This window comes from Heterodontus francisci, chromosome 22 (genome assembly GCF_036365525.1).
Source record: "Heterodontus francisci isolate sHetFra1 chromosome 22, sHetFra1.hap1, whole genome shotgun sequence".
NCBI classification, from domain to species: Eukaryota; Metazoa; Chordata; class Chondrichthyes; order Heterodontiformes; family Heterodontidae; genus Heterodontus; species Heterodontus francisci.
In genome coordinates this window covers 32,659,160-32,671,109 of record NC_090392.1, presented here as the reverse complement: position 1 = coordinate 32,671,109, position 11,950 = coordinate 32,659,160, and positions in this window count along the sequence as shown.

The window sequence follows — 11,950 nt, the reverse complement described above, 5'->3', positions numbered from 1 at the left end:
CAACAGTAGTAGACTCGCCAACTTTAAGGGCATTTAAGTGGTCATTGGATAGACATATGGATGAAAATGGAATAGTGTAGGTCAGATGGTTTCACAGGTCGGCGCAACATCGAGGGCTGAAGGGCCTGTACTGCGCTGTAATGTTCTATGTTCTATGTTCTAGGACATAAACATATCAGTGCAAAAATGGGGACTCAGGGAATACACCAAGCTGTGTAACAGTGTTAATAAGACTAGAGGGTGAAAGTAAAGGACAATGTCATCGTTACAATGATCAGAAAGGTAATGATGTGATAGAGGTGGATGAAGGATTTGCAGTCCTGTTGGAACATGTTTATGAAAATATCAGCCAGACAAATCAGACATTGAGATGGAATTGGGGAAAGAAGTATAAGGCGGGCTCCCTGGGAAACTTGGGAATTCTTATGTGGGAGAAGAGGAAGACACCCCTGGATGAGATGAGATGGGACAAACCCTGACCCAAACACTGAATTGGCCACAGATGTAGCAGCGAGAGATAGGGAGTGGAAGAGGGTCATGCAGTGTGATTATAGGGGGAGGAATTGGGGAGGTGGGGTGGGGGGGGGTGGGGGGCGTAATTTTCCTGCTCTAATAAAATTAACCATTAAACCAAGAAATGACACAGCACTGAAAGCAAAGAATTGTCTGATCCAGTGAAGAAACAAAACCCAAATGTCAATGCACTAGAAGTAATAGAGTCAGGAAATGTATTATATCATGATGTGCATTTTGAAATCGTAGCACTTGTTTAAACATGAGCTTGAATCTGTCAATTGGTTTATGTGAAGGGAGTTATTCACAATTAAGAAACATAATAGGATGAGAATTATTGAAGGAATTGTTCGGAAAACATTGAAAACACGAAACACGAGCGAAGCAAAATGGGGAACAGAAGGAAAAGTACAACCTTTTTTTTTATTCATTCATGGGATGTGGGCATCGCTGGCCAGGCCAGCATTTATTGACCCTCCCTAATTGCCCTTGAGAAGATGGTGGTGAGCTGCCTTCTTGAACCGCTGCAGTCCATTTGGGGTAGGTATATCCACAGTGCTGTCAGGAAGGGAGTTCCAGGATTTTGACCCAGCGACAGTGAAGGAACAGCGATATAGTTCCAAGTCAGGATGGTGTGTGACTTGGAGGGGAACTTGCAGGTGGTGGTGTTCCCATGTATCTGTTGCCCTTGTCCTTCTAGTTGGTGGAGATCACGGGTTTGGAAGGTACTGTCTAAGGAGCCTTGGTGCGTTGCTGCAGTGCATCTTGTAGATGGTACACACTGCTGCCACTGTGCGTTGGTGGTGGAGGGAGTGAATGTTTGTAGATGGGGTGCCAATCAAGCGGGCTGCTTTGTCCTGGATGGTGTCGAGCTTCTTGAGTGTTGTTGGAGCTGCACCCATCCAGGCAAGTGGAGAGTATTTCATCACACTCCTGACTTGTGCCTTGTAGATGGTGGACAGGCTTTGGGGAGTCAGGAGGTGAGTTACGCGCCTCAGGATTCCAAGCCTCTGACCTGCTCTTGTAGCCACGGTAGTTATTTGGCTACTCCAGTTCCGTTTCTGGTCAATGGTAGCCCCTAGGATGTTGATAGTGGGGAATTCAGCGATGGTAATGCTGTTGAATGGCAAGGGGAGATGGTTAGATTCTGTCTTGTTGGAGATGGTCATTGCCTGGCACTTGTGTGGCGCGAATATTACTAGCCACTTATCAGCCCAAGCCTGGATATTGTCCAGATTTTGCTGCATTTCTACACAGACTGTTTCAGTATCTGTGGAGTCAAAAATGGTGCTGAACATTTTGCAATCATCAGCTAACATCCCCACTTCTGACCTAATGATTGAAGGAAGGTTATTGATGAAGCAGCTGAAGATGGTTGGGCCTCGGACACGACCCTGAGGAACTCCTGAGGTGATGTCATGGAGCTCAGATGATTGACCTCCAACAACCACAACCATCTTCCTTTGTGCTAGGTATGACTCCAGCCAGCAGAGGGTTTTCCTCCTGATTCCCATTGACCTCAGTTTTGCTCGGCCTCCTTGATGCCATACCCGGTCAAATGCTGCCTTGATGTCAAGGGCAGTCACTCTCACCTCACCTCTTGAGTTCAGCTCTTTTATCCATGTTCGAACCAAGGCTATAATGAGGTCAGGAGCTGAGTGGCCCTGGTGGAACCCAAACTGAGTGTCACTGAGCAGGTTATTGCTAAGTAAGTGCCGCTTGATGGCACTGTTGATGATACCTTCCATCACTTTACTGATGATTGAGAGCAGGCTGATGGGGCGGTAATTGGCTGGGTTGGACTTGTCCTGCTTTTTGAGTATAGGACATACCTGGGCAATTTTCCACATTGCCGGGTAGATGCCAGTGTTGTAACTGTACTGGAACAGCTTGGCGTGGGGCGCGGCAAGTTCTGGAGCACAGTTCTTCAGTACTATTGCCGGAATATTGTCAGGGCCCTAAGCCTTTGCAGTATCCAGTGCCTTCGGTCGTTTCTCAATATCACACAGAGTGAATCGAATTGGCTGAAGTCTGGCATCTGTGATGCTGGGGACTTCAGGAGGAGGCCAAGATGGATCATCAACTCGACAGTTCGGGCTGAAGATTGTTGCAAATGCTTCAGCCTTATCTTTCGTACTGATGTGCTGGGCTCCCCCATCATTGAGGATGGGGATATTTGTGGAGCCATTTCCTCCAGTTAGTTGTTTAATTGTCCACCACCATTCACGGCTGGATGTGGCAGGACTGCAGAGCTTAGATCTGATCCGTTGGTTTTGGGATCGCTTAGCTCTGTCTATCGCAAGCTGCTTACGCAGTTTGACACGCAGATAGTTCTGTGTTGTAGCTTCACCAGGTTGAAACCTCATTTTGTGGTATGACTGGTGCTGCTCCTGGCATGCGCTCCTGCACTCTTCATTGAACCAGGGTTTGCATCCTAGCTTGATGCTAATGGTAGAGTGGGGGATATGCCAGGCCATGAGGTTACAGATTGTGGTTGAGTACAATTCTGCTGCTGCTAATGGCCCACAGCGCCTCATGGATGCCCAGTTTTGCATTGCTAGATCTGTTCGACATCTATCCCATTTAGCACGGTGATAGTGCCACACAACATGATGGACGGTATCCTCAATGTGAAGGCGGGACTTCGTCTCCACAAGGACTGTGCGATGGTCACTCCTACCAATACTGTCATGGACAGAAGCATCTGCAGCAGGCAGATTGGTGAGGACGAGGTCAAGTATGTTTTTCCCTCGTGTTGGTTCCCCCACCACGTGCCGCAGACCCAGTCTAGCAGCTATGTCCTTTAGGACTCGTCCAGCTCGGTCAGTAGTGTTGCTACCAAGCCATTCTTGGTGATGGACATTGAAGTCCTCCACCCAGAGTACATTTTGTGCCCTTACCACCCTCAGTGCTTCCTCCAAGTGGTGTTCAACATGGTGGAGTCCTGAGTCATCAGCTGAGGGAGGGTGGTGGGTGGTGGGTGGTAATCAGTAGGAGGTTACCTTGCCCGTGTTTGACCTGTTACCATGAGACATCATGGGGTCCGGAGTCGATGTTGAGGACTCCCAGGGCAACTCCCTCCCTACTGTATACCACTGTGCCGCCACCTCTGGTTGGTCTGTCCTGCTGTTGGGACAAGACATACCCGGGGATGGTGATGGCTTAATAGATAAGGCAGTCGCCTCTAAAGCCAGCAATTATAGGTTCAAGTCTTATATTCTTGACAAAGCAGAATGTCAATGGTTATCGGGGTAGGCAGGAATGTGGATTTGAGTCCACAAATAGATCAGCCATGATCTTATAGCATGACTGAGCAGGCTCAAAGGGCCGAATAGCCTACTCCTGCTCTTAGTTTGTATGTAATTAGTTTAAATGGTGAAGAAATTGTGGGTTGACAGAATGTCTTGGAATAGCAACCACAGCAAGGTTAGCAGGAGTAAACTGAATCGATATAGAGAGTATGTGAAGATACTATGAGGTAATGAAGAGGAGTATGGATGGACGTTAATCAACATGGGGGTGATATTCTGAGGGAGCAATCAAAAACATTATTGTTTACAGAATAATTGGTGTGAGAACTGTGGAAGATCCAGGGTAAAATAAAGAAGTTGATGCAGGCAAACAATGAGGTGAATCAGAATCCAGACCTAACTAGAGGTCTCATGTGTAACCTGTCTGCAGCATTCAAAGCAAGACTAATTCATACATTTATTAGCCAGTATATTTGTTATATTCAATTTAACAATTAACGGCAACATTATTGTTTATCAAGCTCAATTTCACAATTAACTGTAAACTTAGTCCCTCTTCTATTGGTTATTATTTCCAATTAAACAATGACTAATAACTTTGTACCCATTCACTCAATGAGCTGCATTTACAAGCTCACCGCTGATCTCGGTGGTGAGCTTCGAAGATGGCTGCCCGCACATGGGGGCTTTACTCTGCAGAGGTGGCGCAATATTAAAGGCGGCAGCTCATTTACACAGCTGGGATGCAACGCTCCCACCAAACCCCCCACGATGATGTGCAGTGAGTGGGTGGTGCATCCCCAGCAATGGCCTCAGGTGCCACTGCAGGCGCCAATGTCATTTTTAAAAGGCTTCCAGACCTTACATTTTGTTTGCATTTTTAAAGAAATTGACAGTAGATTTGTACCCCATGGACACTTGTTATCACAACCAAGTTAACAATTAACACACTTTATTAGTTAGTATATTTTCTGTATACAATTAAACAGTTATCTATAACTTAATACCCCAATGTATTGTTTATCATGATCCAATATGAATTTGGCCTAAACATCAGCTTCAAGAAAACCAACATCATGGGACAGGACGTCAGAAATGCCCCATCTATCAATATCGGCGATCACACTCTGGAAGTGGTTCAAGAGTTCACCGACCTAGGCTCAACTATCACCAGTAACCTGTCTCCCGATGCAGAATTAAACAAGCGCATGGGAAAGGCTTCCTCTGCTATGTCCAGACTGGCCAAGAGAGTGTGGGAAAATGGCGCACTGACACAGAACACAAAAGTCCAAGTGTATCAAGCCTGTGTCCTCAGTACCTTGCTCGACAGCAGCGAGGCCTGGACAACGTACGTCAGCCAGGAGCGACGCCTCAATTCATTCATTCTGCTCTGCCTCCGGAGAATCCTTGGCATCAGGTGGCAGAACCGTATCTCCAACACAGAAGTCCTCGAGGCGGCCAACATCCCCAGCATATACACCCTACTAAGCCAGCAGTGCCTGAGATGGCCAGGCCATGTGAGCCGCATGGAAGATGGCAGGATCCCCAAGGACACATTGTACCACGAGCTCGTCGCTGGTACCAGACCCACCAGCTGTCCATGGCTCCGCTTTAAAGACATCTGCAAACGCGACATGAAGTCCTGTGACATTGATCACAAGTCGTGGGAGTCAGTAGCCAGTGATCGCCAGAGCTGGCGGGCAACCATAAAGGCGGGGCTAAAGCTTGGCGAGTCGAAGAGACTTAGCAATTGGCAGGAAAAAAGACAGAAGCGCAAGGAGAGAGCCAACTGTGTCACAGCCCCGATAACCAATTTTATCTGCAGCTCCTGTCGAAGAGTCTCACTCTAAAATTGGCCTTAAAAGCCACTCCAGGCGCAGCTTCACAAACCAGTGACCACCTCCAGGCGCTTACCCATTGTCTCTCGAGACAAGGAGGCCAAAGAGAATATGACAATGGACTATAATTTTATACATTCATGTATTAAATTTAAATAACTATCCCTTTCCCCCGTGTATCATTTAATATGTCCAATTTTATAACTTATATTGTTATAATTTTGATAATTTACTGAAACACTCTTGACCTTTATATTAGTTATCATGTTCAATTTCGGAACTGACTGTAGATTTATACCCCATACACTCATTATCAGGAACAACTTAACAATGAACTAATTTTATTCACCAATGATTTTTTATATTCAATTGAACAATTAACAGTACCTTTATTGCACAGCATCCTGTTAATCAGGTCAAATTTAACAATTAACCATAAATGTATCCTCTGTTTGTTGCTTACTATGTCTGATTTTATAATTACCTATCATGCTCTTATCCTGTGTGTGTTATCATGTCCAATTTAACAATTTAGTGTCGCTTTGTATCCCCTCCACCGGTTATCCGTAATAATCTGTGTCTTCGTTGTCACGAGGAATTAACCAATGAACATTAAATTTAATTCTTTGTGTATGGATTTAAATAACCATCGCTTTTCCCCCCATGTATCATTTGATATGACTAATTTTATACTTTTTAATGTTATAATTTTTGAAATTTAAAGAAACACTCAAACTTTATATTAGTTATCATGTTCAATTTAGGAACTAACTGTAGCATTGTATCCCATACACTCATTATCAAGAGCAACTTCACAATGAACTTATCCAATTAAACAATTAGCTGTAAATTTATACACTGTGTCGTATTTAACATCCCCAATCAAGGAAGGAACTGAAACTTTATTCGCCAGTGTATTGGTTAACAAGCCCCAGCAAACAAGTTGCGGTAACTTTATTCCCCTGTGAATTGGTTAATAAGCCAAATCAAACAAGTAACTGTAACACTGTTCCCCTGTGTACTGTTAATAAGAACAATTTGGCAATTAGTTGTAGCTTTGCACACTTGTGCATCTGTTATCAGGAACAATTTTACAATTAACTCATTTTATTCACAATTGTATTCATTATATGCAAATGAACAATTAATCAATTGTAAATTTATTCCCTGTGTATTGTTTATCATATTCCAATATATCAATTGACTATAATTTTATGCATCATATCAAATTGAAATATTGTTATAATCAAGATGGAGTAATGCACTGTTAATTCAGTCCCACTACTCCACAGGTCACTGTATATTGGTGAAGTTTCCCACCTACAGGAAGGTAGCCAAATTAAACACTCTATTTGTCCCCCAGAATAAAGCAAACCAAACCAGGTTTCTTTAAACAACAAAATTAACTATTTATTAATAAACTAAGCATTAAACAATAATGAAGTAACTCTGTATGTGAAAGGATTCTTTTCAAACTTCTTATTCTTCCTAACCCTCATGCACACACACATACATTCAAAAACAGTTAACCAGTTTTAAAAGAATGTTTTGGTTTGCAACTGTTTCTTTGGAATAAAATAATTAGGTTGTCACGGTCTGGTAGGATAGTTTGAGTTTGGTGAGGTGTCCCAGAGTTGAATAGTTTGATGCCACTTAAAGTCCTCCAAGCGAGGTTGATGAACAGTCTGTGATGGGTAGATGTTCATGGCACTTTGTCTGCAGTAGGGATCACACAGATCTTTCAGCAAAGCGTGTAGCAACAGGTCTACTTGGGTTTTGAAATAGCAGTCCAGCAATACAAGTTTTCTTGAGCTTTTAGGATTTCCCAAAACATAAGAAGCAACAGGAATCACTTCTGAGGCAGAGATTTTTCAGAGACTGGAGGCAATAGGAATCTGCTACCTTTTAAAATGCAGGGCTTCCTCTCAGCAAAGGAGCCTTTCTCCACAGAGAGCAGCATCTCCTCTTTTCCTGTGTCTCTTCCTATCCAGGGATCTTTGTTCTCTCTCCAGGCAGACCACAGCCACCACCTCAAATGTAGAATTTGTTTTTACAAGATAAGCAATCCTCCCTTTTCAGGGATAAGTGATTTATCTGGTCTGCAAAAAACAGGTCCCAGCTAGTTTTGTTCCACCACCTGCCTGTCCAGCTTACTGGTCTCCACAATGCAAAAATGAATCCAAAACTCTTAACAATATGTCATGTGATCTGTCATTTCTCTTGCTGTTGTTTGGAACATGTGTCTTGCAGTCTGTCCCACTTAATTCAAACACCAAGTTTCAGCATTCAATGTTCAGAGGAAATCCTTTTCCTCAGTCTTTAAAAACATACAGAATTCTAAGCTTCAAATAAAACAAACTCTTCTGACACCTCCGTCCTCGGCAAAATGAAACACCATTCTTGAACGTATTTCATTACAATGCAAACATGCAAGTGAAAAAACATTTTAAACATATTTTCCCATTCATGGTAGTCAACACAATTTTGCCATGTACCATTGTTATTGATGTAACTCAATAAGATTAAATCAGTGATAAAGCATTAGCAATAATATTGCTTTTTTCCTGAAATATGTACAATCTTCAAATGAAAAGGCTGTAAAAATAAGCTCCATCTGAATATTCTGGCATTTTGGTTTTTAATTTTTTCCACAAAAGTTATTCCCATCAGCCAATTGCAACCTTCCAAACATAGTCTTCCAATTGTTTCATGTGTTCCTTCCAGGTATCCCGATAGGCAAGCACTTCAGCAAGATGAACTGCACAATTAGAAGTTTTTTGAGTATCCATTAACCTGTGTGGTATCACTTGACTCTGAAAAACCGAATCCAATGTAACAAAAACTGATTCTTCTTTAGCTTTGGGTGTCAAAGGAATTTGATAGTATCCCTTAAACAAATCTAGCTCTGTAAGGCACATGGCACTGCCCACTCTGTCAATACAGTCTTCAAAGCGAGGAATTGGGTAGGAGTCTGCCTTTGTTACTGCACTGACTTTTCTGTCGTCTATGCAAAGTCGGGTTGACCCATCAGGTTGAGGCTCTAATACTCCAACTACTTTAACAAGGTACAATAAGTGGTTTTTCAGCATGTATTGCATTTCTGCTTTTATTTGGGCCTATTTGTCTGGACTTAAGTGGTAAGGATGTTGTTTTAAAAGAACGGATTCCCCGACATCCACATCATGTGTGGCTAAAGTTGTACATCCTGGTTTATTCCTACAGATTAATTTAAATGCTGTGAGTAGCCTTGTTAGGTCTTATCAATTCATTTTCACTGCACAGCACACAGCACCCTCGTTGTGTAGCAGTCCACATCTGCAACATCTTTGTCTCCACCATTACTGGCAGCAGCAGACTGAGACATTGTCCATGTTATTACATCCGTGGAGATGAACATGAGTAATACTGGCATGGCAATGATGTTATTCCATACATTGGCAGTTCTGAAAGGTCAATGATGTAATGAGAGGAGACATGATCAGTACATGCTGGCACACTTCATTCACACAGTAAAAACGACACACATATCAGTGAAGAAAATTTTGAGAATTAACTTTATACAGTGTCGTGTCACCCGTGCAGACCGACTTATTTCATGCTGCTTTTTAAAAATTTGTGAGCGCTCCTTCACGGTGCTACCTCTGCACGAGCAGCCTGACTGGAGGAAGGTTGCTGAACAGATTGCACTTTGGCTGTGGATGACTTTGGTGGTTGTCCTCTGTGCGCACGAGGCCTGGAGGGCCCAAGCTGACTGGGAGAATCCTGCATCACTGCACAACCCTCCTCAGATGTCGTGGTTGCTGAAGGTTGACTCACCGGCAGAGGGGTTGTTGTCCACATTGGAATCACCATGACAGAAGACCCCAGATATGGCGTGCAGGCTCACCTCCTCCACCTCAGGGCTCATTTGAACCTTTCCGCTGTCCCAGGAAGAACCAGGGGCAGGGACAGTCTCCATGCCCCTGGTCCCTCTCTTGCCTTGCCATTGCTGTGTGGATCTCATGGCCTCAACGAGGGATTGCTGGCCAGTGCAGATTAATGGAATCTGGGTTCTTCAAGAGGGCTGTCGCTGTCTCAAAAGATGATTCCATGTACTCAATGGCCTGAGACATGATAGTTGTCATCGCCTGGATGGACTGACCCATCGTCCGCTCAAGGCTGTGCATGACCTGTGGCATCTCCACCAGATGTTGCCTCGACTGCTGCTGCAGCTCCAGCATGTCCTGTGCTGACACCAACAGAGGGTCGTCAGTAGCCTGGGGCTCAGCATGGGCCTGGACACCCACAGGGTGTCAGGAGTCTCAGCTGTCTCAGCCTCAATCAGTTGCTCGGGCGTGTGTGCAGTGTCCTCACCAGGTTGTGACCCAGACTCTAAGGGTGACCAGATTCCCACCAAGATGACTGTATCTGCACTGCTGGAAGGTGCGGAATTGTCATGGGACGCTGGTTCCTCGGAGGAAGTGGGGGAGGTGTCAAGGGTCTCCGGGGTCGATTCAGAGTGTTGACTGCAAGATGAAATGAGAAGAGCACATTGTCAGTCTTGATGTTGTGCATGTAACGATTATGACAGCATTATGTCAAACAATAACAATTTCACAGTGATCATTGTGTACATCAAATGTCTGTCTGTTCACCCAGGACGCCGAGTTCGACATCACTGAATAAATGGTCCACATGAATGAATACCAGCTCCTCAGCCTGTGTTAGCATCTGCCACTCCTCCACCAGGACTCGCCTCACTTGCATTGTGGGCCCTCTTTGACTGGAGGAGCAAGGAAGCAGATATTAAGCATGGCAGATCAACAACACGACACATGTAACAAGAGGGGTGCTGGGCCTCATGTTGGGGGATGCTCGGTCTGCACTACTGAGTGAGCCACTCATGTAGGTGTCATGCTCTGAACAGCAGACAAGGGTGAATTCTTTCATACATTCATCCACTGATATCATGTCATTCCTCCCTGCCCAATCTCCCTGTCTTTGGCATGGCAGTGGCACACATGTGCCACTCTGTGTGGGGACACCCAGGTTCAGTGGAACCATGATACATAGTAATACTTTTGTGGAGTGAAGAAGATCGTTCATCCTCTTGCACCACTGTACTCAATCATGCCAGATAGCCCCAAGGCTACTAACCTCCTCTTCCACCTCCAGTCAGGCTGCCTTGGTCAGGCAGGATGGCCTCTTCTTACCATCGCTGAGTAAAGGACCACCTTACCCACACAGCCTGGAAGAGAATGAGCCAGGAGGCATCACTGAACTGTGGGACCACCCTGGAGTATCTCTCTGTCATTTTTGGATTAAGATGCTGTCCTTAAACTTAAATGATCAGGCACAGTCTGAAGAATTGAAGTTGCAGCTGCGAGGGGAGATTCAAGGGGTTCAGAGTAAATATGTTCCCACAAAGAAAAAGGGTGAGTTGACCAAACCTGGAGCCCCATGGATGTCAAGGGGCCTACAGGGTAAGATAAGGCAGAAAAGGAGAACGAATGTCCGACACCGAGAACTTAATACTACAGAAAGCTGAGAGAAGTATAGAAAGTGGAGGGGTGAAATCAAAAAGGAAATTAGGAAAGCAAAGAGAGGGCATGAAAAGAAAGAATGAAAGCAAAATCAAGGTGAACCAAAGATGTTTTATCCTTACATTAAGAATAAGAGGATAACTACGGAGAGAGTCAGGCTCATAAAAGACCAAAAAGGTAACCTATGTACAGTGGCGGAAGATGTTTTTTTTAATTCATTTATGAGATGTGGGCATCGCTGGCCAGGCCATCATTTATTGCCCATCCCTAATTTCCCTTGAGAAGGTGGTGGTGAGCTGCCTTCTTGAACCGCTGCAGTCCATTTGGGGTAGGTATACCCACAGTGCTGTTCGGAAGGGAGTTCCGGGATTTTGACCTCACAACAGTGAAGGAACGGCGATATAGTTCCAAGTCAGGATGGTGTGTGACTTGGAGGGAAACTTGCAGGTGGTGGTGTTCCCATGTATTTGCTGCCCTTGTCCTTCTAGTTGGTAGATATCGCAGGTTTGGAAGGTGCTTTCTAAGGAGCCTTGGTGCATTGCTGCAATGCATCTTGTGGATGGAACACACTGCTGCCACTGTGCATCGGTAGTGGACGGAGTGAATGTTTGTGGGTGGGCTGCCAATCAAGCAGGCTGCTTTGTCCTGGATGGTGTCGAGCTTCTTGAGTTGTTGGAGCTGCACCCATCCAGGCAAGTGGAGAGTATTCCATCACACTCCTGACTTGTGCCTTGTAGATGGTGGACAGGCTTTGGGGAGTCAGGAGGTGAGTTACTCAAAAGTGTGATGGGAGATACGCCCAGGCAGGCCGCCATTTTTAAAGTGT